Consider the following 26180-nt stretch of genomic DNA (forward strand, 5'->3'; position numbering starts at 1 on the left):
CTTCTATCTTGAATTCAGCATTATTGATAATGCTAAGTCTCTTTTCTTCTTACCATAAAAGCCAACCATAGCAATGTAGATGCTAGAATACTGCTAGGATGCTGGCCACATGAGATCCAATTAACGGAGGCTGTGTCCTAATTCACTGGAGCATTGGTAAACTGGTTTGCCTTTGATGAAACAAATCCAAAATGAGACTGAAGGAATCTATATATAGGCTGAGAGTTCTCCATTCAACCCTTGTCACTAGATACTCATTCAGTCTTAGTGGCTGGAAGCAATTTTAGATAGCTTTGATTTACTCCACCAGCTACAACGATTCTAGCTGAAGAACCATTTGGTTGCTATAGTTGACAATTCTGGATCTTCCCACCTAGATTATTAGCTAGTAGTTCCTTATAGCAGGAACTTAGATAATGCCCACTACAAGAACTACACTGGTTCCCAATATGCCTAAGGTCAGAATCCAAGTTGCTCATGACATCATTTAATGCTCTGAGCAGCTGGGCCTCAGCATCTAAGAGATGATTTCTCCATTTCTTTCTTTCTGCCCAAATATTAAAATATACTGAGATATCTCATTGTTGCAGTTCAGATGAAGCAGAGATCCTTCACTGTTGAGACGCCTTAATCCTTTATTAACGATTCAACAGGTACAGATATTGATTTAATTTCAGAATCAGAAGAAGATTAAGAGTATTTACAGCATGCACTCTTAATCTTATTCAAATGCAATTGGGTGTGTTTCCATGTCCAACACTGCTTGACTTGATATCAACATTGTTGACATTGTTAAGTGAATTTTGCCCCATTTTACAACCTTTCCTGCCACAATTGTTACATGAGTCACTGCAGTTGTTAAATTAGTAACATGATTGTTAAATGAGTCTGGCTTTCCCATTGACTTTGCTTGTCAGCAGGTTGCAAAAACTGTCCACATGACCCCAGGATGCTGCAACCGTCATAAATATGAGTCAATTGCCAAGTGAATTTTGATCATGTGACCATGGGGCTGCTGCAATGGTCATAAATATGAAAAAAGGTCATGTCACATTTCTGCTACTGTAACTTCAAACAGTCACTAAATGAACTGTTATAAGCTGAGGACATTCAAGAAGTTCTTAAAGAACTTAAATTATATTAAATTATATATATAATTTAATATATAATTATATATAATTATATATATAATTATATAATTAATTATTCTTAAATTATATTAAAGTACCAGTCTGGTTGTATACCCTGGAGGCAATAGTTTACCCAAATTTGTTCAATTTGGAGAATAGCACTACGTATAAAGATATTATGAATGATGTCGGAGAATTGAAATCGAGACAGGAACTAGAGCAACAAGGGATAAAATTGGAATGGTGGGCTTACTTACAGTACAAACACGATATGGGAAAGATAAGAAAGAGTGGGGGATAAATATTCAAGAAACTGCATTGGATAAAATCTTATTGGGGCAGATGAGAAGCAAACAAGAAAACTGTATAAATTGTTATTGGGGTATAAAATGATTGAAGAACAAGTCAAAAAGACGATGTTGATATGGGCTAAGAATGTGGGACATGGTATCGATCTTGATGTATGGCAAACACTTTGGGATAGAATTAAAAAGATAACGCTGGCCACAGCTTGCAAAGAAAATCTATATAAGAGGTTTAACCAGTGGCATCTCCCTCCAACACGGCTAGCTAAAATGTATAAAACAATATCCACCAATTGCTGGAAATGTTCCCAAGAATTAGGCACCTATTTTCATGTATGGTGGACCCGTAATAAGACACAAAGGTATTGGCAAAAGATACGGACTTGGCTAGAGGAAATACTAGGACGGAGAGTAGAATCTAGGCCAGAATTTTTCCTGCTTGGCATAACAAAAGAGAAACATAGCAAAGAAGAGTTATATTTAATAATACATATCATCACAGCAACGAGAATGACGTTCGCCCAGAAATGGAAAGATAGTGAAATACCTGACGAGAGCGAGGTGATAAACAAAATATGGGCATGCACAGAAATGGATAAGTTAACTTTGGAAATAAAAAATAAAGATCAGTCAGAGTATTAAAAAAAATTGGAATAAATTTTACCTATGGTGGGAACAGAAAGGAAGGTCTTAATAGAGATATACAAGATGTTGAACTTAAATAATATTAGAATAAGGTGGATAAGATCGAACATTGTATAACTGTATATAAATGATATGTATATAAAATGTATATAACATACAAAAAACGATGTAAGACAAGAAGGTATGTCAGACCGATAACACCACGTCCAAAGTTCTTGTTGTTGTTCTTGTTGTTGTTAGTTGCGAAGTCGTGTCTGACCCATCACGACCCTATGGACAACGTTCCTCCAGGCTTTCCTGTCCTCTACCATCTTCTGGAGTCCATTTAAGCTCACGCCTACTGCTTCAGTGACTCCATCCAGCCACCTCATTCTCTGTCGTCCCCTTCTTCTCTTGCCCTCAACCTTTCCCAGCATTAGGCTCTTCTCCAGTGAGTCCTTCCTTCTCATTAGGTGGCCAAAGTATTTGAGTTTGAGCTTCAGGATCTGGCCTTCTAAAGAGCAGTCAGGGTTGATCTCCTCTAGGGCTGACCGGTTTGATCGCCTTGCAGTCCAAGGGACTCGCAGGAGTCTTCTCCAGCACCAGAGTTCAAAGGCCTCAATTCTTTGGCGCTCAGCCTTTTTTATGGTCCAACTTTCACTTATTTTAAATAATAAAATTTGTTCTTATATATATATATAAGAAGTTCTTAAAGAGAGAGGAATTGCCCCTTTCCTCTTGCCTCTGTGTTTCTGCATCAGCCTGTAGCTTTAAAGCAGTTTTCCTTGGCCTGACTGTGAAACGATAAGTGAGCCCTGCATAGAGACAATCTGTAAAAACCAGATTGCTCAGCAAGATATGGCAAGAGAGTAGTCAATATTACTTCCCTATTCTAGGTATCTTGTTTTGCACACACACACACACACAAACCTCTCCCTAAGACTTTCTCAGTTAGTTAGAAAAACAAAAGGGAAGTTACAAAATCTATCCATTTCAAAAATATGCCCCCAGGTGCTTTTTCATGAGGTCCTTGACCAGCTGTCTGCAAGGAGTATAAATCCTTCCATTCCCCACCATCCAATCAAAGCTGAAGAAGCTTCCTGGCTGAGAAGCGAAATGTCTTCAAAGAAAAACAAGGAAGTCCAGTTGACTCTTGAAAAAGCACCTTTGGGAAAACCCTGACCTGGATGACTGAGAATTTCCATAAACATGCCCCCGTCTTCTGCAAATTTCAGGCCTTGCTTCTAACCATGGAAAAGTTGGGTTCCTTTTTCTTATATAAAATGTGGACTCTCCCCCTTTGGTTGGTATATGAAATGTAAATTTAACTAACATAACAAACAAACATAGTGTTTATTTATAATGTGTCCCTAACTACAATAATAATAAAAAATCAATACTAAACAGCATTTATCAAATAGCAAGAGCCAGTTTGGTGCAGTGATTAAGGCGTTGTTATAGAAACCAGGAGACTGTAAGTTCTAGTTCTGCCTTAGGCACAAAGCCAGCCAGTGATTTGGGGCCAGTATCTCTCTTTTTTCAGCCCTTGGAAGCAGGATATGGCAAAGCACTTCTGAAATATTACTAAAAACTGCAGGGAGTTGTCCAGGCACTACTGACTCAGAGGCACAAAAGGCACAAAAAAAAATCAGTTAACCTTACACAAAATAAGTAAAATCAATATATAAAAAGGTAAAGGTTCCCCCGCACATGCATGCTAGTCGTTTCCAACTCTAGGGGCCGGTGCTCATCTCCGTTTCAAAGCCGAAGAGCCAGCGCTTGTCCGAGGACGTCTCCGTGGTCATGTGGCTGGCATGACTAGACGCCAAAGGCGAAAAGAGTGCTGTCACCTTCCCACCTTAGTGGTCCCTATTTTTCTACTTGCATTTTTACGTGCTTTCGAACTGCTAGGTTGGCAGAAGCTGGGACGAGTAACAGGCGCTCACTCTGTTACGCGGCACTCGGGATTCGACCCACCAAACTGTCGACCTTCTGATCGACAAGCTCAGTGTCCTAACCCACTGAGCCACCGCCACCCTAAATCAATATATACCAGAATATATTTACAATCGAAAGGAAAATGCAATTTAAACAAAACATAATCCTACCTACCATTTAATTTTATTAATATAATTTATATTAAAAGAGCCCTCCTGCCATGAACGTGACATTTCTAAATGACTCTAAGCACTTTGAGAATCAAAGCAGACTTGAAAGTAACTTGTATGGATGAAATTATTATATATACTGCTCAAAAAAATAAAGGGAACACAAGATAAGACATCCTACTATTAAATACAGTACATTGTGTTAAGTGTTCCCTTTATTTTTTGAGCAGTATATATTCATGTGAAGCAACAGCAGCTATGAGTAATCTTGAAACATAAAAGTGTAAAAAAGAAATTAACTCTTTATCTCTTGATAAGCCTCTTTCCTGTAACTACTTCTTGCTTCTCAAAATAAGCTCTCATTGGTCCACAGGTAGACATTATCTTGAGAAGCACTAACGCCGTGGTGGCGAACCTATGGCACATGTGCCACAGGTGGCACACAGAGCCCTCTTTGTGGGCATGCGTGTTGTCACCCCAGTCCTAGGCCTTCAGCTGGTTTTTATAAAACCTTTTCACTTTAGGCTTTCACCGCTGTGTGAAAAAAAAAAGCTTCAATCAATCAATCAATTTCAATTTCTCGTGGGGAAAAAAAAAAGATTTCGCAAAGTTGGAATTGATTGATTGAACTTTTTAGTCCCACCCAGTCTGCCATTACCACCAAAGCCATGTCCCCTAATAGGCCACGTCCACCCGGCACCCAACGATACATAAGTATATAGTGTTTTAATTGCCCTGTACACTGCCCCGAGTCCTTTGGGAGAGGGGTGGTATACAAATCCAAATAATAAAATAAAAAATAATAAAATAATAAAATAAATAAGTGGGTTTTGGGTTGCAGTTTGGGCACCCGGTCTCTAAAAGGTTTGCCATCACTGCACTAACAGATTCCAAGAAGAGATATTTGCTGGAGTTGGGACTGTTCCTCAAACTGGCACATTAATTGCTTTCATACAATTAATGTCACAACAGGAGACATTGTGCAAGTGCCACATGGATGCCTGAAGGCAGTGATCCACATTGGGTGAAAGCAATAAACTGAAACAGATTCACAGAGACCAGATAATTTATGAAGAGAGGGCTCCAGGTTAAGGGATTAAAGAAATGGCCTCCTCTTTTGTTTCTGACCCTCCTCTGAACAGTTTAGGAGCCCACCTTGGATTCAAAGCTTGCATCAGAGGTACATGTGGCTTCACTGACAAAGAGGAACATTATACTCTGTTTTGGCTGGATTGAGATAGCCACACTTCCATTATATTTACCATTATATCCTTGTGAGTTCACACCCTCCTAAATAATATTATAGGCACTGACTATTAGAGTGTAAATTGCAATTGCATTTTGTCATTGTCAATGGTTTTTAATCACACGGCTCCCTGAAATACCTTTGCCATTCACTTAAATGGGAAGAAATGAGTTTCAAAGGAACAGTTTAGCTGGGAGACATTCATTTGATCAACAGATTTCCTAGTTTCTGGGAATTAAAGGCCCTGAATTTGACCTTGACAACCTTATGGGAGATGAGGATTATTGGAAGCAATAAAGGTCAGGTCTATCAATTCTAACTCACAATTATAAAATAGAATAATTAAGAACTGGAGGAAGCCAGGCCCAGAGGGGCAACCCCTTTTAAACTCATTTAGGTCAAGATTATGTGAAGTCTGACATGTGGCATCAGAATTCCGGACTTTTTCAATACTTTTGCCCCCTTAATTTCTTTTCCTAAAGCTTTCACTGAAGTTACTATCTCAGAAAAAAAGGGAGGGAGAGGTAAGCCCACTTTTCCAAATTTAGCCCAACCCAGCATTATCTTATTCAAACAAACATTATCTCCTTAAAAAGATAGCAGGGAAAAAGTTACTGATTTGACACGAATAGATAATCCTTCAACTTAGGAATTGTAGATTTCTTTTTTTTCTGCAGGCATCTTTTATTTCTCTATACAAGGTCCAACATTGTGTAATCTCAACTTTTTTTTACTTCAGATCTTAGAAGGTGCATTAAGAAAAAAACAAAACACAAACAATTCTGCAAACCTCTCTTATAAATTGTAATATAATATGGAACTTTTTCTGCAGCACCTTGTTTGAGATGCTAGCTGGAATTGTTCTGTTTGCGGCAGTCCAGCACCATCCTGTGGTATCCTGTGGTTTGTCCGGAGCACTGCAGTTTCTTTAACCAGCTGTTTCACTGTGATCTGAATAGCTCTGAAATCCACCCACTGTTATCTTTGAAAGTTTATGTTTTAACATCTAAAGTTATTTTAATATTTTATACGTATTTTGAGCTTAAATGGACTCCAGAAGATGGTAGAGGACAGGAAAGCCTGGAGGAACGTTGTCCATAGGGTCGCGATGGGTCGGACACGACTTCGCAACTAACAACAAATACGTATTTACATTAACCTTTGTTTTAAAATAGCATTTGATTTTTGTTTATCTCTTGTGGGATTGCTCTGTCTCCTAAGGACAGAAGTAAAGTCTGAATCATTTAATCACACATCTGTATAATACAGAACTAGGTGGTTGCACTATTTTTATTTATAACACGCACACATACATATTTTATTTTCCAAAAAGGCAGAACAGGTTGTGAGAGGCCTGCTTTACGAGCAAAAGGAGACACTGCCAGTCATGCAACATTCCATAATAAATATATTGGGAGGGAAATTATATTTCTGTCTCATAAAGCTACCTAACAGCCATGATTTCTTGCTTACACAACATGGAAATAATAATGAAACATGATAAACTTTTAATAAACAGTAATGCCTTATCTTTGCTATTTAAATAAGAGAATTGTGTTCAATCATTAAATAGCAGCCATAGCAACATAACTGTTGCTAAGAAGAACTCATATTCACTGCATAAACAGATAAAAAGGTGTGGTGTAGTTAGCTACATTTTTCTCAAAATGTTGCATTTTCCACTTAAGTTCAAATCAAGTTTTTCAGAGGTTCCTGTCCCTAATCCCTATCAGCTGCTTTTCATCCTTTGCTATGGCAACTAGCCCAGGAAGAGAGACAGACCTGGCTTGGATGATCATTAGCTTGTACAGTGTGTTCCTGCCTCCTTTGTCCTTCTCTGCTATCTCTTGACATGTCTCAGTTTCATGTGGCTACATGGATCATTCTTCTCTGACCGTAGCCTTGACTCTGAAAAAAAAATATAGGTCCAAGAGCCATCAATGACCAGGTGCAGCAGAAGTGAGCTGAAGCAATGGAAGTCATTGGTCTAACCCAGACATGTCAAACTCACGACGTCACGTGACATTGCACAATGTATCGGAGTTTTCTTTACTATTGCCGGCAATGGGGTAGGCATGGCTTCCCGATGATGCGTCTGGCCCGTAGGCCAGCAGTTTGACACCCCTCCAAGGGTCTTCAAACTTGGCCCTTTTATGACTTGTGGACTTCAACTCCCAGAATTCCTCAGCCAGCATGCCTGGCTGAGGAATTCTGGGAGTTGAAGTCCACAAGTCATAAAAGGGCCAGTTTGAAGACGCCTGGTCTAACCATACCTGATGATTTACATGAGAAGATCTTTGTTTTTCTGGAATCATTTCTGAATTCCCAATATCTGTTATCTGCGCTATCAGTTATCAATCTCACTATATTCGGATGAAAAATATGAAGGCAGCAGCATTCCTGACTTCCAATCTGAGTTTTTCTATCCAATCTTAGATTTGTATAGCGCTAAATATCCTCACCTCATTGTGCCATGGCAATTCTTAGCACAGTATTGCAAGGTGTTATGCTCAAATGGAGGTGATGAAGTGAAAAGAGAATAGCGACCTACAGTTTTCATGGTACAGATTAGACTCAAATTGTGATCTTTGTAATCTGGAGCTGACTACTCCAGATTAGGAAAGGCACAATTTGGCACAGTTTTTTTTAGCTGAGTCTAATCTGTTCATTGGGTTACACCATTGAACACATTTATTTGGGAATAAGAAACTGAACCAGTTTGATTTAGTGGTGAAGGCACAAGGCTAGAAACCAGGAGACCATGAGTTTTAATCTTGCTTAGGCATGAAAGCCAGCTGGGAGACTTTGGGCCAAGGAGATTATGAGTTCCAGTCCAGTTCCACTACCAGCTGGACCAGCCACTCTGCCTGAGTCCAACCCACCTCATAGGGTGGTTGTTATGGGGAAAATAAGAGGAAGGTGTGCTCAATACGTTCACCATCTTGAGTAATTTGTGTAAGGCAGAATATAAATAAAATAATAAATATCCAATAAATAAATAAAAATCAATAGAAGCCCTAAATATATTGAACTGAATTTCTTTCAGTGCAATATATTTAGGATTGTATCTGCAGAAACTACTTAGTAAGCAAAATAACACAACTTGTGAGTTGCAACTGAATCAATGTGAACAAGCAAAATGCAACTTTGAAAAATCCATCCTATATTTATTCACGTAAGAAAATTTATATGGCCACCCATCTCACCTCTCAGTGACTCCAGGAGACTTACAAAGATAAAAGCCCCATATAAAAGCTATTTAAAAAACCCTGTAACCCTCCACCCCCTAGTAACAACAAGGTAACAGAATTCACATCCCAAACTTTACACAAAAAGAAATTGTTGAGGGGAAGGCCACATTCTATTAAATGTACTTTGCCTTAATAAATTAAAACTCTCTCATGTGACTCAAAGTTGGAAAAGTTAATTGTTGAATGCCTCCTCTCTGTCACATGGTGTCACCCAAAAGCTGCTCCAGGGAGCAATTCTCCAGAAGAAACAGAAATTTGGAGGCAAGGAAGCACGGAGACATAGCAGGAAACAAAAGATTAACATCACGCTGAGTCCAGCGTGAGATATTTCCTAGGACTGTGCACTGTTTCAGCTCTGAAGGGCAAGATGGAATTTGGAGCTTGCATGGAAGCACGTGGTCTTTTCCCAGGATCACACGGCAGGTGCACATGCCCAGGGGGAATAAAATGAGGCTGCTTGAAGGGGCTGAGCACACAGCCACGCAAACTCTGGATTAACTTTTTTGTCTTTTGATCCAAAGCTCTGATCTTGCCGGATGAATGCATGAGAGATTGTAAGTTCAATACATCAGATACTCATATTAACCCCAAAAGAAGACAATCCTGAGCTGAAAATGATTCTCCTTAAAGAATAATATAAAAGCATTTTACAGTGAAACATATAAAAGAGACAAAAATGATGAGTAGTCAGGCATAGGACGAGACTGCACAGGAATTTATTTAGGCTTTTGCTTGAAGTCCTTCTTCAAGAGCACCAACTGATCCCAAAACATTTGTGCAATAGCAAAAAAATAAAAATAAAGGGGAAGGGGGTTTGTGATATTTCAAAGTTCAAGGTTCAAGTGGAGAACAGTTTTGATAACCTCATTTGTGGTCAACGGCTCATGTAGTGGATATTTTTTAAGACGGGTCAATATCCTGAAATTCAGAACAATCTCCCTTGAGAGTATTAATAGCGAAGCTTGAATCACAGCAAAATCAACAGAAGAGTTTCATTAAAATGAAATATGGCTAGCCATTTACTGCCCCAAATTCATTTGCGAGAAAATCGGGATTTAGTGGTCCGTTCAATGGAGTTAATCCCAACTTAATGCACACAAAGAGGGGCAAAGATGAAAAAAATGTAGTGGTTGAAATTGTTGAAACAATGCTAGCTTGTCTTTCTCATACAGAACCACATGTTTAAAAAAGGGGTGACTGTGCTGTTTCATTCACTCAACTATCCCTGCAGAACTGACTTCTAAGCTTCTCATAAGAAAAAACAAAAACCGCTAAAATGTACATGCACAATGGCCAGATTCAGCAGCCTCAATAATGGTTTGTAACCTAAAACAATTTGACATATACATCCACAACATTAACTTCCTTTATGATGCCATAAAATCTATTTGGGCAACTTGAAAGTAAAAATGATGATAACGAAAGCAGGATATATGAGCAATCATCAGAATCATTAGTGATGAGTATCAGATCACAAGTTGCTTAAATATATGGAGATTTAATAAAAGATGAGGTTGTATTGTACAGTCACAGCAGCCATTTTGACTTTTCTGACATCCTTGCTCCCCACCCTCACCCCGTCATGGCCCTTAAGGTTCTAGATTGCTTTTCAGTTCAAAATGGTAGAACCAGGACATTTTGTCCTAGTTTAATTGTTTTAGGATTAATCTTGATCGTCTTTTAAGAGATTTTCTCCTTCTACAATACTAAGAACTAACACGTTGTAATAACTTTGAGGAGTTTTTTTTTTAAAATCCCATTTATATCCCGCCCTTCTCCGAAGACTCAGGGCGGCTTACAATTTAAAGCACAAATCAATGTGCTTCGCAATAGCCTTCATTCTATGTATATGCCTGCTTATTAGGGCTTCCCCCCCACCTCAAGCGGCATTATTACAAAGTCAGCTTAATTGCCCCCAACAATCTGGGTCCTCATTTTACCTACCTCAGAAGGATGGAAGGCTGAGTCAACCTTGAGCCTGGTGGGACTCGAACCTGCACTAATTGCAGGCAGCTGGTGTTACTTAAGGAGGCATTAGCCCACTGCTCCACCAAGGCTCTTAGTGACTGGAGCCTTGGGTTTCCCCCTCTGCACTAAGTCATAAAGTGGTTGAGCGAGGGCAGCATGTGAACCCACTATATTTGTAAATCATAGTTGATAGCTGAGCCCTGCCGCTACAGCTTGTTGAACAGACTTTATTAAAACAAATGGCAACTAGTGTGGAAACTTCTGTATAACGGTAAGTGACCAAATATAGGTTTTTACTGAAATTCACCAGTTAATAGGTTAGTAGTGAAGAATCCAGAGAAAGAAATATTTTGGGGAATATTAAAAAGGAAGAATATATTTCCCCAAAGGAATAATAGAGAAGATCTTTAAAAAAGAGAGAGAGAGAAACCAGCCCCAGCCCCTCTCCCCCAAGCAGAAAACTCAGCAGAGGCCAGCTTTTAGAAATGCAAATTCAATCATCTTTTTCAGAAAGGTTTCAGCCTCCCAGCTAGAAACTGAAGAAATTAGGAAGACAAGGATCCCTAAAATCTACATAAGGGTAAAAGTAAAGGTTCCCCCGCACATGCGTGCTAGTCGTTTCTGACTCTACGGGCTGGTGCTCATCTCCGTTTCAAAGCCGAAGAGCCAGCGCTTGTCCGAGGACGTCTCCGTGGTCATGTGGCTGGCATGACTAGACACCAAAGGCGCACGGAACGCTGTTACCTTCCCACCGTAGTGGTCCCTATTTTTCTACTTGCATTTTTTACGTACTTTCGAACTGCTAGGTTGTCAGAAGCTGGGACGAGTAACAGGCACTCAGTCTGTTACACGGCACTCGGGATTCAACCCGCCAAACTGCTGATCTTCTGATTGACAAGCTCAGCGTCCTAACCCACTGAGCTACCGCGTCCCTTTAAAATCTACATTCTCCCACCCAAATTCTAAGGACAGGAAACATAATATTAACCCACCAATACCAAAAGGGCACACTCAGACTCAAGTCGAAGTACACGGCACAGGAAATACAAAGCCTAAAACAGGAAGAACTCCAAACAAAAGGCTCAAGAAGGTATAAAAACCCACCACTCCCAGCGACACGTGGTCAGCTTTCCCAGAGCCAATCTTGCAGCTCTCCTCTTCAATAAACTGCAGCCTTTCTAAAGCAGTCTCCATTTTGTTTATTCCCAGCTTGGAGTGGACCCCGATGAAGATGTTTCTTTCAACAATAGAATCAATTTCATTTTGAAGCACTGAAACATAAACTGTTGTACAGTAGGTATGTCATGCTGTATAATGCCGTGCTACTTTATTTAGGAGAAAGACTGATTCTTCTCTAAGGTAGATACATTTTAAGCGACAGCTGCTGAAAAAAGTCCAAAGGACTAAATCAAGAGATTGAAATTGCCCATTGGTTACTTAACTACTCTCTTCCCTCTTATGCCATTATATTGCATTTTCTATTAAATTACGGTAACTTTTACATTTGCATATCACCGTAGGTATGTCAATCAGCATGTGCAGCTTTATGGCAAACACATGTGCCTTCTTTCAGTTTCCTTGTGGGCAATGCATTCACTCATTCAGGCTAGAACAGCATTTGAAAGTGCATCTGTAAACTCTATGCACATCGTAAGAGTTATGACCCTGGCTCATAAAAGTTACAACAAGCCAGGATGGCTTTTGGTATATTAACCACCCTCTGCGAGAGGAAACCAACAGGTGCAGCTATATTGTATGCCTTATTCACAATAAACCAGGATTTGCACGGCTTCCAAAACAGCGTAAACAGGGATTTGCAACCTCTCCTCACCTTTTGACTAAAACAGGATCCCCGTACTTCGGCTGGTTTATTTAAAGCAACCACAACCCTTCCTGTACACATCAGCAGAGATCGCTATCTTAAAAACCAACCACCCTCTCTCACTCAACAGAGCCAGAATAAAGACAGCTACAGTTTGTAACGGGAATGGTGGATAATTCCGAGTTACTTCGGAACGGCTCAAATAATTTCTCCTAGGAGCTGAAAGCAGCTGGGGCGCTTTCCCGTCTGCGGTGTTACTGGTTGTTTTAAACTTCCTCCTTAAAATGTAGCAACAGGCTGCAAGGGGGGAAAAAAATAAATAAACAAAACTACTCTAAATCCTCGAGGGCTGTCGCTTGTACGGCAGGCGAGCCCCAAGCGAGATGATTTGTGTTTTTCTTTTCTTTTCTTTATAAAAAAAACCTGCCTTCGAAAAACTTTCCGATGCACAGAGCCCCAGCCTGGCAATAGCGCACAAGTCCCCACACACACACACCCACACACACACCAATAGCAATGCCAAGAACGCCCAAAACAAGAGACCAACCTCGCTGCGTTTTAATTCCCCCGCCGTTGCAACCCTGAAAGAGACCCGATTTCGCCTACGCTAACAAAGCAAAGGTTACCGACCGTTTCACTCCGGGCGCGCGTCCCGTTTCGGAACCGAATGGCCGAATACTCGATCTTGGGGGGAGCAGGGGTGGTGGGGGTGGTAGCAAACCTTACCGGCGTGGGAAGCCTGGCCCCTTCTTTGGCTCGGATGCCCGCTTGCCAAGTTCTTTCTTCCGCCTTTCCCGGAACCTGCCCAGCCAACCTTTTGGAAACGGGGATGGGCGTATAAAAGAAGAAGAGGCGGCGGCGCAGGGGCAGGGGTGGAGGGGACAGAAAAGACACACCGGGCAGATTCGGACGACTTCGAGTGCCGGAAAAAAGAAAAAAAAGTCAAGTTGGCTTCTAACTTGGCACCGCCCTCGGCTCGGGGGGGGGGGGGGAAGCGGCTGCCTCTACAGGCCGACGGGAGGGAAAAAAAAAGGCGTTCCCATCGCCGGGCAGGACAGATGTGGCGGAGGTAGCCCAGGAAAACTCGGCGGATGACTCATTCGCCGCTCCGCACACGCTCCTCGCTCTGGGAAAACTTCGCCCAGTCTTCCTGTTCCTCGCCTGGCCAACTGAGAAGTTTCAGTAGCACGCAGTACAGGTAGTCCTCGACTTACAACCGTTCGTTTTAGTGACCGTTCTTAGTGACAAGCAATGCTTTTTTTTTTTTTTTGTAAAAGAAAAAGGTGCAGGAACTCATACATTGTCATACAACCCGCCTTGCCTTACCCTACAAGGTTCCATCCAAAAAAGGTGCCGGAACTCCATTCTGGGCGTTCTATGAGAAAAAAAGCCCTGGTTACAAGGGCACTGGGGGGAGGGGAAAAAAGGGACTTTTGACCCCTTTTCACACTTTACAACCATCGCCGCATCCCCATGGTTTTACCTTCGGATGCTTGACAATTGGTTCGTATTTATGACGGTTGCAGCGTCCCGGGGGGTGGTGGTGTCATGGGATCATCTTTTGCGATGTTCTGACAAGCAAAGTCAACGGGGAAGCCAGATTCGTTTTAACAACCAGTCTTGCTAATTTAACGACCGCAGTGATACGCATAACAAACATGGCCAGAAAAAAACGTAAAATGGGGCCAAACTCAACTTAACAAATTTGTCCCTTGGCGATATAATTCTGGGCTCTTTTGTGGTTGTAAGTCGAGGACTAAAAAAAACACACAATTCGGTCTTGAGATGAACTGCGGTTCCTTTGGGCAGGGGGGAGGGGAAAAAAGGGACTTTTGACCCCTTTTCACACTTTACAACCGTCGCCGCGTCCCCATGGTTTTACCTTCGGATGCTTGACAATTGGTTCGTATTTATGACGGTTGCAGCGTCCCAGGGTGTGTGTGTGTGTGTCACGGGATCATCTTTTGCGATGTTCTGACAAGCAAAGTCAACGGGGAAGCCAGATTCGTTTTAACAACCAGTCTTGCTAATTTAACGACCGCAGTGATTCGCGTAACAAACATGGCCAGAAAAAAACGTAAAATGGGGCCAAACTCAGCTTAACAAATTTGTCCCTTGGCGATATAATTCTGGGCTCGGTTGTGGTTGTAAGTCGAGGACTTAAAAAAAAAAACACAGTTCGGTCTTGAGATGAACTGCGGTTCCTTTGGGCGGATCTCTTCAGATTCCTTGTCTTGCAGATCAGTTTACATTGTGTTTGACAAAGGCGTAGCTTTAATGTACGCATTTCCCGACACATGCATGCACACACACACTAAACACACACACACTTAAATAGGCTGTAGGAATCACTTGGCTGCATCTCCTGCCAAAACAGCTAAGACAGAACCCAAACCAGCTCTTCAGGCAATCAAACCTCACAAGGTATTTACTGATGGAGCAGGCGGATAAGGAAATACATGTTGGCTTTGTCTCATATTTTCTTTTCATGACTTAGTTTGAGTCCCTGACCTTCCCATGTTGCGTGGCAGAATCTGAAGCAGGTTACTATTTGTGTTTTGGTTTTTTGGTGTTTTTTTTTTGCAGTTACATGTCCTGATAAAGCTGGGTCTCTAGACATGTAGTCAGTTCGATTCCTATCAGAGTGACTGCAGCACACTCAAGAGTTTGAGTTTGACCTTTAAATATGAATAAATATTTTCCTGGCTGATGCATGTTGAACATTTGAAATTTGCCTTCCATATAACTGTAGGGGGAAGCTCATTTATGCAGAGGCCCCAAATCTATTTTCAACTAGAGAAATCAGTAATGGGATACATAGAGTATGATAGAAAACCTGTGCACAAAATAATAATTATAATTTAAATAAAAGAGAGTCAGTTTAGTGTATTTGTTAAGGTCAGGCTAGAAAGCCAGAGACTGACTGTTCTATTCTTTTAGCCATAAAAGCCAGCTGGTTGATTTTGGGCCAGCCACTCACTCTCAGCCCAACCCACCTCAAAGGATTGTTGTTGTGGGGGCAATGGAGAAGGAAGGTTTTTTTCGTATCTTCGTCAACTTGAGTTGTTTGTAAAAAATAATAAAAGTGGGATACAAATAAATAAAACGAAGAAAAAAAATAATATTCTCCATCTGATTGGTATTATTCAGCCACTGGCCTCATTGTCTTTGCTATGTCCTTCCTGACAATTAAAACAGTCCTGTTCCTTCTTTGTTTTTTTCTCCTGAGTAGGAAATGGTTTTAATTTTTTTTACTGAAAGTGCCAATTTCAGCCCATCTCAATTTTGCCAGTGGTAAGATGTCAATTTGTAATTGTATAATTTCCTTTTTCACTGAGTTGAGCTTTCCTGTGTTCTCACTGGAATTCCATCTCTGCAGCATCAGCTGTTCTTTTCCTGCCTGGCAAGATCAGCAATGAACCATCCCGAAAGCTTTCTAGCCACATCATAACCCCCAGTTGAACTCCAAAAATGTTACTCCGTAAAATGTTGAGTGTCATCCAACCTGTGGGAACCATCGTTTGGCACTATATTTTCAATCATTTTATATTTTTTATCCATCCGGCAAAAATGCAGGCGTGATTGGCCAATGCCTTCTCTTGTGCAGTAGAATTTATGCCTTTGCCATTGTCTATCACTGCCTCCATCATCTGCCTATTATATCAGGGGTCCTCAACGTTGGCAACTTTAAGACTTGTGGACTTCAAATCCCAGAATTCCTCAGCCAGCAAAGCTGGCTGAGGAATTCTAGGAGTTGAAGTCCTCAATTCTTAAAGTAGTCAAGGTTGAGGACCCCTGTATTATATTACCATGGCGTTGCCTGATATAGGTACACTCATGGTGATGACCTATAAAGCTCTAAATGGCATGGGTCCGGGTTATTTACAGGAGTACCTTTTGCCAGCGTTAACTTCCCATCGTCCTGTGAGCTCCCACAGAGAGGGCCTCCTCTGGGTGCCGTCGGTCAGGGAATGTCGACTGGCGGCCCCCAGGGGGAGAGCATTCTCTGTGGGCGCGCCTGCCCTCTGGAATCAGCTTCCGGTTGAGCTCCGGATGGCTCCCGACCTTCGCTCTTTTCGCCGCGACCTGAAGACTTGGCTATTTGAACTTGCCGGTCTGGACTGAGGGACTGGGATTTTAGATCTTAAATTTTAAAATTTTTAAATTTTAGAATGTGTTTTGTTGTTTAGGGCTATTTGGTTTAATTTCATTTTAATTTTTGTATATTATGTGTTGTTCATAGTGTTTTAATTGCCCTGTACACCGCCCCGAGTCCCTTGGGAGAGGGGCGGTATATAAATCCAAATAAATAAAATAAATAAATAGTAAAAACTCTGTCATTGTCCCAAAGGTGGTTTTCTTTCTCCAAAAGGCACTTGGACAACCTTTTGTCTGAAATGGTATAGGGTTTCCTGCCTGAGCAGGGGATTAGACTAGATGACCTTCAAGGTTCCTTCCAACTGTGTTATTTTTTTAAAGTCAAGGGAGAAATGGTCCAGTCCCTCTGTGCTCACTGCATTAGCCACTTGCTCCCTACCTCACCCACCTCCATGCACAGGCTTGGAGACCAAACATTCTGATTTAGCACCAAGAAATGTTTAAGAAAAATCTAATTTCAACCCAGTATAGTTGGGAAGCATGGAAAATAATACTATAGCAAGGAGAACAAGGTGAATGAGATGTATGCTTTGCCAGGTTGTTATAAAGTAGATTCCCAGGACTCTTTTTATTAGGAGAAAGAGAAAGGGCTACTAGATTCAATGAAGTAAGTATGTGTATATGTCTGTGTGCTGATTATATATATATATATATATAGTGTCATAGGGTTAGAAGAGACCTTATACCAGGGGTAGGCAACCTTGGCTCTTTTATGACTCATGGACTTCAACTCCCAGAATTCCTGAGCCAGCCATGTTGGCTCAGGAATTCTGGGAGTTGAAGTCTACAAGTCATTAAAGAGCCAAGGTTGCCTACCCCTGCCTTATACCATTCCAGACAAATGGCTGTCCAATCTCTATTTGATAATCTGCAGTGAGTGATTGAGCTCTTACAACTCTGGGAGGCAATCTGTTCCATTGTTTAACTGTTCTCACTGTCAGGAAATCTCTTCTTAGTTCCAAGGTTCCTCTGACAAGCTTTCACCCTTGTCCTGCCCTCAGGTGCTATAGAGAATAAATACTGCATGGATTAAACTCTTGTTTGTACCACATTACATAATATTTTGACTGATTATATCATTTGATTGCAAAGAAATCTGCATTGGGGCTGGCTGAAGCTGCCAGTACTAGCTAAGATATTCTGTGCACTGCAAAACACCTAATTTGTAACTTCTATCACTGAGCTGTTTTGATGAGGATGCATCAAACATTCTGCTCTGAGTGTGCCTTAAGAAGAAAAATTAAAATAAACCGAAGTAAACAAAACACAAAACAAAACCCAGTCTTAGAAAATTCCTCTCTGCACTGCTAAAAGTCTCTAGAATTAATTCCGTTGTTGTTTCTGGACTGAAAATACAAATGATCATTCAATTTCTTATATTTCAGTGTGCATTACAAAGAGACTTCTTTCCTACCTGATGCTTTGTCTTGTATTCCTAGGTCAAAAAAAACAAAAAAACCCTGTTCATAGGCACAAACGGCTGGGAATTTATCCTGTACACATAGTCCTTGAGTTATGATTGTAATTGAGTCCCACAATTTCAGTCATAAGTAATTACAGTCATAAAACAGACCATCTTGTGATCAGACCCAATTTCATGACTTTTGCAGCGGTTGTTAAACAAACACAGCAATCATAAAGCAAATGTGACAGTTGTAAAGAAGCTGTAAAATTGTAAAGAGTTGTAAAGAGTGTAGTTGTAAAGAGTCATCTTGTGGTGAGATGGGCAGCAAATAAATTTAATAATAATAATAATAAAGTGAACCCATTATATAGAATAGAATAGAATAGAATAGAATAGAATAGAATAGAATAGAATAGAATAGAATAGAATAGAATAGAATAGAATAGAATAGGACTTTGGCCTATACCAGGGGTCGGCAACCTCGGCTCTTTTATGACTCGTGGACTTCAACTCCCAGAATTCCTGAGCCAGCATAGCTGGCTCAGGAATTCTGGGAGTTGAAGTCCACGAGTCATAAAAGAGCCGAGGTTGCCGACCCCTGGCCTATACCATTTCAGACAAATTTGCTATCTTGCACAGCTTCCCTCAATATCTTCTGTTTTGAGTCCTGTGGTTACTTTGCAGCATAAATGTAGGATAAAAATGTTTTCAATAACTCTAGGTATTTGGAGGCAACGTTTGGCTCCAAAAGATTTTGAAACAGGCAGACTCTTGCATATGCCTGTTTTGCTTCAGCAAATTAAATCATTTCAGATCCAGCCATCCTACCTGAAAAGAAATACATTGTGGGCTCTTCCTGTAGGAGTATAGCAATCATTGTCCTTTTCTCATATATTGGAAATAGCTGCCTTGAGTAGTTGCCATTGATAAGTTTATCCTTCATCAGTTTGTTTTGCTTTCTTTTCAAGCCATTTGAGCTAATGATAACCATTATATGGCATACAATTCTACATTTTATGAAGATAGAACTGTGTTGTTTTTTTCCTGTTTCCTGAATCTATTTTTTAATTACTTTCATGGGAAGACTTGAAGTTGCATCATTAAAAAAGAGAGAGCATCTACCTATCTTCAAAAAAATCTCTCTGTGATGTCCCAAGCCCCGGATAATATCACTGTCTCAGTGAAGAAAATGAAAAATACCAAATCCATTGCGTGTATTAGCGAGCATCAGTGTTTGAAAGTAACTGCTATGGGGAGCTGTGGGGCAAAATATTTTGCTGGGCAGGGTGTTCTGAAATTATCTCGCTGATATATTGTAGAATCCAGTATGGTAACTAGACCCTTCATATCCTAAGTATAGTAATAGAAGGAAGAAACATAAAACAAGTATCAAAGTTCAAGTATCTAGGAACAACATTCACCAAAGATGGTAAAATGGAGGAAGAGATTAACATACCGCGTAGTAAGGCAAACCAACTACAGGTAGTCCTCGACTTACAGCAGTTCACTTAGTGACCAAAGTTACAACGGTGCTGAAAAAACTGACTTACGATCATTTTCCACTCTTACGCCCTTTGTAGCATCCCCATGATGTGATCAAAATTCAGATGCTTGGCAACTGGCTCATACTTATGACCGTTGCTGTGTCCCAGGGTCGTATCATCTCCTGTTGCAACCTTACGACAAGCAAAATCAGTGGGGAAGCCAGATTCACTTAACAACCGTGTTACTAACTTATCAACTGCAGCGATCCATTGAGCAACTGTGGCAAGAAATTTCATAAAATGGGGCAAAACCCACTTAACAACAGAAATTTTGGGTTCAATTGTGGCTGTAAGTCGAGGACTACTTGTATTGAGAAAACTACCTGCACTCCTACAACATAAGGCAATACTGATCAGCACAAAGAAGAACCACATACAGAGCAGATTCATCCCCACCCTGTTACCAGTGCCAAACATGGATATTTACTATAAAGATAATGAGATGTTTGAGGAAAGCTGCTGCAGTGACCAGAAAAAATAAAATCAGATACGAGACCAAAAGAGAAAAAATTGGCATAGAACCAATCTTAAACTACATACAAAAAGAGCAAATAAAGTAGCTTGTTCACTTGGAGAGGATGTCTTGAGATACCATACTGTACAAGGCTTATACAAAAAGAGAAGGTCAATGAACATGAGGTGGACCCCGAAGAAGATGGAGAAACAACATCAAAGACACACTACAAAACTGCCAGAAGAGCAAGAATCAGAACTTTGTATCTCCCTCAAGAAGAAGAAGAAGAAGAAGAAGAAGAAGAAGAAGAAGAAGAAGAAGAAGAAGAAGAAGAAGAAGAAGAAGAAGAAGAAGAAGAAGAAGAAGACTAGACATCTTTCACCTATTGGTGTCTACCAGATTTTCATAATTCCTAACTGATATGAACAATGTCCATGTTGACCAATGAATATGGAAAGTAAAATGTGATAACCAGGATATCAGGATTCGTCGCAGGAATAAGGAACTGAGTGGTAATAATAGTGATGCCATCTCATTCCCAATTGTGTCTTTATTCAGTTGTTTACATCAGTGGCCCCCAACCTTTTGGGCACTAGGGACCGGTTCCATGGAGAGAGGTTTTTTGTGGATTGGAGGGGGTGTGGTTTTGCATGTTGCCTGCATCCCATGGATGGGGCCTCACTTGTTTCTGGCATGGCACAGTCTGGTGCCACTCCATGGATTGGGGGTTGGGGACCCCTGGTTTACAGTGACCTAAACAAGAAGATACATTTCTTGTGGTTCATATTAATCCTCAGCATAGCATGTTTGCAACTGCCTTGTGAGCTTTTGTGGGAAAGGGTCTTGAAACAGACGAGACGTCTAAAACAAAGGTTTGCAAGATAGTACATGCTAACAAAGTCGAGCTAATCAACTTGTACCACATGGTAATAAAACGGTCACATTTTGCAAAGTACAGCAAGCAAACTTGTCCTACCTGTCAACACATTACCAAAGATGTGATTCCATATCCTATCGAGATGCTAGAATTCTACATTTTACATAATGAACAAGCCCGTCATCCTCACTCAAGAGGTTAGTCATAAACTGCTCACATTTTATGCAAACTGACTGCTGTCATCTTGTCATCACATGTTCTATCAAGTACTGAAATTGGCAGCGGACTTTAAAAGAAGCTTTTTTTTTCTTGAATTCTCATCTGATGCTAGGTGTCCAGACAGCCATTTCTAATGGGGAGTGGAAGGAGGGGGGGGGCGGGTAGCAGGGGAAAAAAAGAAGAAATTTATGAAAGAAGAGCTAGTAACCACATAAGGTTTATTATTGTTGACGGCAAAGCTGGGGAGCCAGAGAAATGTAGGTGCTTTAAATTAATATACAGATTGGATTTGAACCTATACAAATCATAATTGATCATTTGGAATTGATAGAGGAATGGGGAAGGCAGAAATTGGCTCGATTAGCTGAAACAAATATGGCACTCACTGAGAGAAGGAAGGGAAACACTTCAGCATAAATGGTACTCAAAAATCCAGCCTGTCTGGGAAAAGTTTGAGTTGCACTTTGGAAGGTGAACCTACACTTCCAAGGAAGCATTTTCAGAAATGTCACAGGTTGTTTGTTGTTGTTGTTAGTTGCGAAGTCATGTCCGACCCATCGCGACCCCATGGACAACTTTCCTCCAGGCCTTCTTGTCCTCTACCATCTTCTGGAGTCCATTTAAGCTCACGCCAGCTGCTTCAGTGACTCCATCCAGCCACCTCATTCTCTGTCGTCCCCTTCTTCTCTTGCCCACAACCTTTCCCAGCATTAGGCTCTTCTTCAGTGACTCCTTCCTTCTCATTAGGTGGCCAAAGTATTTGAGTTTCAACTTCAGGATCTGGCCTTCTAAAGAGCAGTCAGGGTTGATCTCCTCTAGGACTGACCGGTTTGATCGCCTTGCAGTCCAAGGGACTCGCAGGAGTCTTCTCCAGCACCATTGTTCAAAGGCCTCAATTCTTTGGCGCTCAGCCTTTTTTACGGTCCAACTTTCACAGCCATACATTGCAACTGGGAAGACCATAGCCTTGACTATATGCACTTTTGTTGGCAGGGTGATGTCTCTGCTTTTTAGTATGCTGTCTAGATTTGCCATAGCTTTCCTCCCCAGGAGCAAGCGTCTTTTAATTTCTTGCTTGCAGTCCCCATCTGTGGTGAACCTGGAGCCCAGGAAAATAAAATCTGTCACTACCTCCATTTCTTCCCCATCTATTTGCCAGGAATTGAGAGGACCGGATGCCATGATCTTGGTTTTCTTAATATTGACTTTCAACACATGTTGTATGCACAGGGCTAAATAGGTTGCTGAGAGGTCTAAATAGGTAAACAACAAAATAACTCTGAGGGGGGGGGCGTAATCACCTGGAGAGCAAATGGAACCAGATCGTGATAGCCGAGAAATCAGAGGTAAGCTTTTAAAGTAGCCTGCAGAAAAATCTAAGAAGACTGGATGATCAATAAAGAGATGATTCTAGGTAGTTTTCAAGGCCAAAATTGTTTTAGAACCAGGTAGAAGATGACATTAAATTTCCCCCTTCCCCATTAGAACCAGCCGCCTGGTTCTATGGAGATTCTCTCTCTTTGAACTGATGTGACCCTTTGGAAGTATAAGATCATAGGCTACTAATAGACACATAGTCCTCAGCATACAGTCATCCAGTTAGCAGGCATTTGAAGTTACAACGGCACTGAAAAAGTGACTTACAACTGGTCCTCCCCATAGTTGCATGATCAAAATGCGGGTACTTGGCAATCAGCATGAATTTACAATTGCAGTGTCCCAGGGTCATGTGATCCCCATTTGTGACCTTCCCAGCTGGTTTCTGAGAAGAAAGGTCAATGAGGGAAACCGGATTCTCTTAACGACTGCCTGAGTCACTGAAGAACTGCAGCAAGCAAGGTCATAAAATTGGGTGACCCACTTAACAACAACCTTGCTGAACAACTGAAATACTGGTCCCTGTTGTGATCGTAAGTGGAAGACTACCTGTACTCAAGTTTGTTTGGTCAATAGGTTTGCTCTGCTTCCCCTCTCTATTTCTGATGTTGCAGTGAAGTAATCAGAAACTCCAGTTCAATTTCTATCAATGCATTGATAGAAATTGACTCGGAAGCGGAATTGGTTAAGGATTGTATGATAAAATGGGCCCAGAATTTTCAAGAACCAATAATAATGGACACTTGGGAGAAAATATGGGTTAGGAATGTTAAATTTACACAGGCACAAAACAAGGGAGAATTTTTACAAAATGTTTTATAGATGGCATTTGGATCCCAAAAAATTAGCATGTATGTATCCAAATTGTCAGCCAAAATGTTGGAGATGTGGTTGATGATGGTGGACTTGTAAAAAAGTTAAAGTTTTTTGGATCAAAATTTGGTGGAACATGCAGAAGATCTTTAAGAAAAAGATAAGATTTTCACCACAATTGTTTTTGTTGGGTATTATCACTGACTGTACTGCTATAGAAACTAAATTGATGCTGAACTTAATTACGGCAGCAAGACTTTTGGTAGCGGAATACTGGAAGAAGGAGGATCTGCCTACTATAGAAGAATGGACTTTGAAAGTTTCGAACCTGGCAGAAATGGCCAAAATCTCGGCATATGTGAAAGATCACTCGCAACAAAGATATATAGTGGAATGGAGAAGATGGATTGATTATATTCCGAATAAATATGGGACTACAAAGTATCATTCAACATATGAATAGTTATTAGTTATTATAATTAGAGGATATATTATTTATCTTTTCTATGGCTAAGGAGAGTTAAAGTGTGATAGGATTTAAAGAGTAATTATAGTAATTAGAATATTTTAGAGTAAGATTGTATGATGTAATACCCTGTATTCAGCTCTGGGAAGTTGGGGGGGGGTGTTGGGAAGGGAGGGAAGGGGAGGGGGTTGGGGGAGATGGGGTATATGTTCTAAAAATGTATTTTAAAACTTTTCAATTAAAAAAAAAGAAACTCCAGTTCAATTTCTAGTTAACTCAGTGTATTCAGTCATTTAGTCATTCAATTATATTCTGACTAAACTGGAACTAGAAGCAAAAACATATTTTAACATACGAAGCTAAGTCTCAGCTTTTCACTTTTCTAACAAAGAAAGAATTGGAAGCAGACTTCGGCTTTATTTGTAAGAGCAATTCAAAAGTACCATGTAGGTTTAATCTGTTTGTTAATTTTACTACGTTCATTGATGCAATCTCACCTTGTATCAGCACTCTGCTTATGTGCAATAAACAGGAATCTTCAGCACTTCTGACTCATTAGTTCATCGCAAGCAGCCAAATTATGACAAACGAGCCAAGTTTTTGTGAGCATCTCCATCCTGGCTCAATTTAAAAAGAGCAATGCCACATCAACACCCTGCTTCCCACACTGGGGCTGTTTGTAGGCAAAGTTTGTAATCCTTCTGTTCCTATTCATTTATTTAGTATATTTTTTCCATCCCTTTTAAAGTAGTAGATAAAATCATTTCAAGGTTGAAAGTGCAACTATCTGAATCTTTAATTTTGAGGCAGATAGTCAAAATAGAATAAACAAAAGGATTAATTAGCATCTGGTAGGAAAGAATGCAAAAAGAGAGAAAATGCCAATGAAAGATTCATTCAGGTTTAAAGATATTCTTTACTTGTATTTCTCATAAAGTAGCATTTCTACTGGTATTTAAATTATTGGAGATTAATTTTCTAATTCTTTATGAAAAAGCTTAACCACAAATCAACTTTTCTTCTTAATGAAATAGAAAAAAAAACAAAGTTAAACTAAGTCTTTGAATGCTGCATACAGAAAAAAAATATAAATAAGTACTAATAGTATTTGCCACATATTTCTTCCAAACACTTTGAAATGATATATGATATATATATTTCAAGCTTGCCGGCCTGGACTGAGGGTTTTGGGTTAAGGTTTTAATTTTTAATTATTTTGGGGCTATTTAATTTAATTTAATTTTAACCTGTATATATTGTACTGTTTTAATTTGCCCTGTAAACCACCCTGAGTCCCTCGGGAAAAGGGCGGTATATAAATCGAAATAAATAAATAAATAATGAAGACCATTATAGCAATAGCACTTAGAGTTGTATATCGCTTCATAATGCTTTATAGCCCTCTCTAAGTGTTTTACAGACTCACCCTATTGCCCCCAGCAATCTGGGTCCTCATTTTACAGACCTCAACAGGATGGAAGGCTGAGTCAACCTTGATCCGGTCAGAATTAAACTGCTGGCAGTCGGCAGAATTACCCTGCAATACTGCATTCTAACCACTGTGTCAACAGGGCTCTTATAGCATCTTATTATAGTATCCCAGTGATTACCTGATCAAAATTTGGGTGCTTGGCAATCGCCATGCATTTGCAATGGTTGCAGCATCCTGAGGTCATGTGATCACCCTTTGCAGCCTTCCCTGGGGGCTTCCAACAAGAAAAGTCAACGGAAAAAGCCGGAGTTGCTTAGCAACTGTTTCATTCACTTGAGGACTGCGGCAAAAAGGTTGTACATTGGGCAAGACTCACATAATCACTGTGTCATTTAGTGACAGATGTTTCTGTTCCAAATGTGGTCTTAACTCAGGGGCTACCTGTACTCAAAGAAGAATTCAAGGTAATCTCCAGTTATTCCCAAGGGATAGAATTGGCCTTGGAAACAGAAGAGGAGGAGGAGGAGGCAGGAGATGACGATAGAAAAATGTTGAGATGTTAGAATGGATGTCCCTCTCCCCACCTTTCTGCTTTGAGTGCCATAACACTCAAAGAGCCTTGGTGGAGCAGTGGGCTAATGCCTCCTTAAGTAACACCAGCTGCCTGCAATTAGTGCAGGTTCGCATCCCACCAGGCTCAAGGTTGACTCAGCCTTCCATCCTTCCGAGGTAGGTAAAATGAGGACCCAGATTGTTGGGGGCAATTAAGCTGACTTTGTAATAATGCCGCTTGGGGGTGTGTGTGTGAAAGCCCTAATAAGCAGGCATATACATAGAAGGAAGGCTACTGCTAAGCTTGTAAGCCGCCCTGAGTCTTCGGAGAAGGGCAGGATATAAATGGAATTAAAATAAATAAAAATAAAATAAAATAAAAACACTTTTTTCCCTCCCTGGATCTTAGTCCTTTTCAACCTCCTCTCC

The 26180-nt window shown here is 40.5% G+C and overlaps 1 protein-coding gene and 1 long non-coding RNA gene across 6 annotated transcripts in view; one reads left to right on the forward strand and one right to left on the reverse strand.

The window, feature by feature from the left end:
• The window catches only part of RAB27B (RAB27B, member RAS oncogene family), a 44418-nt gene extending 31040 nt beyond the window's left edge, over positions 1 to 13378 (reverse strand). Inside the window, exons 1-2 of one of the 5 annotated variants that reach the window (XM_083355599.1) lie at positions 13181 to 13378; positions 11737 to 11903 (exon numbers count right to left, since the gene is read on the reverse strand). The gene's annotated coding sequence lies outside the window, so the exon portion shown is untranslated. The other 4 variants (XM_083355598.1, XM_083355602.1, XM_083355601.1 and 1 more) reach the window with 4 other exon arrangements.
• Positions 13379 to 13573: 195 nt separating this feature from the next.
• The window catches only part of LOC310636093, a 32450-nt gene continuing 19843 nt past the window's right edge, over positions 13574 to 26180 (forward strand). The window contains exon 1 of the long non-coding RNA XR_014491602.1: positions 13574 to 13652. This is a non-coding gene — a long non-coding RNA (uncharacterized lncRNA). The remainder of the gene's footprint in view (positions 13653 to 26180) is intronic.

Source organism: Vipera ursinii, assembly GCF_947247035.1.
Source record: "Vipera ursinii genome assembly, chromosome: 2".
NCBI lineage: Eukaryota > Metazoa > Chordata > Lepidosauria > Squamata > Viperidae > Vipera > Vipera ursinii.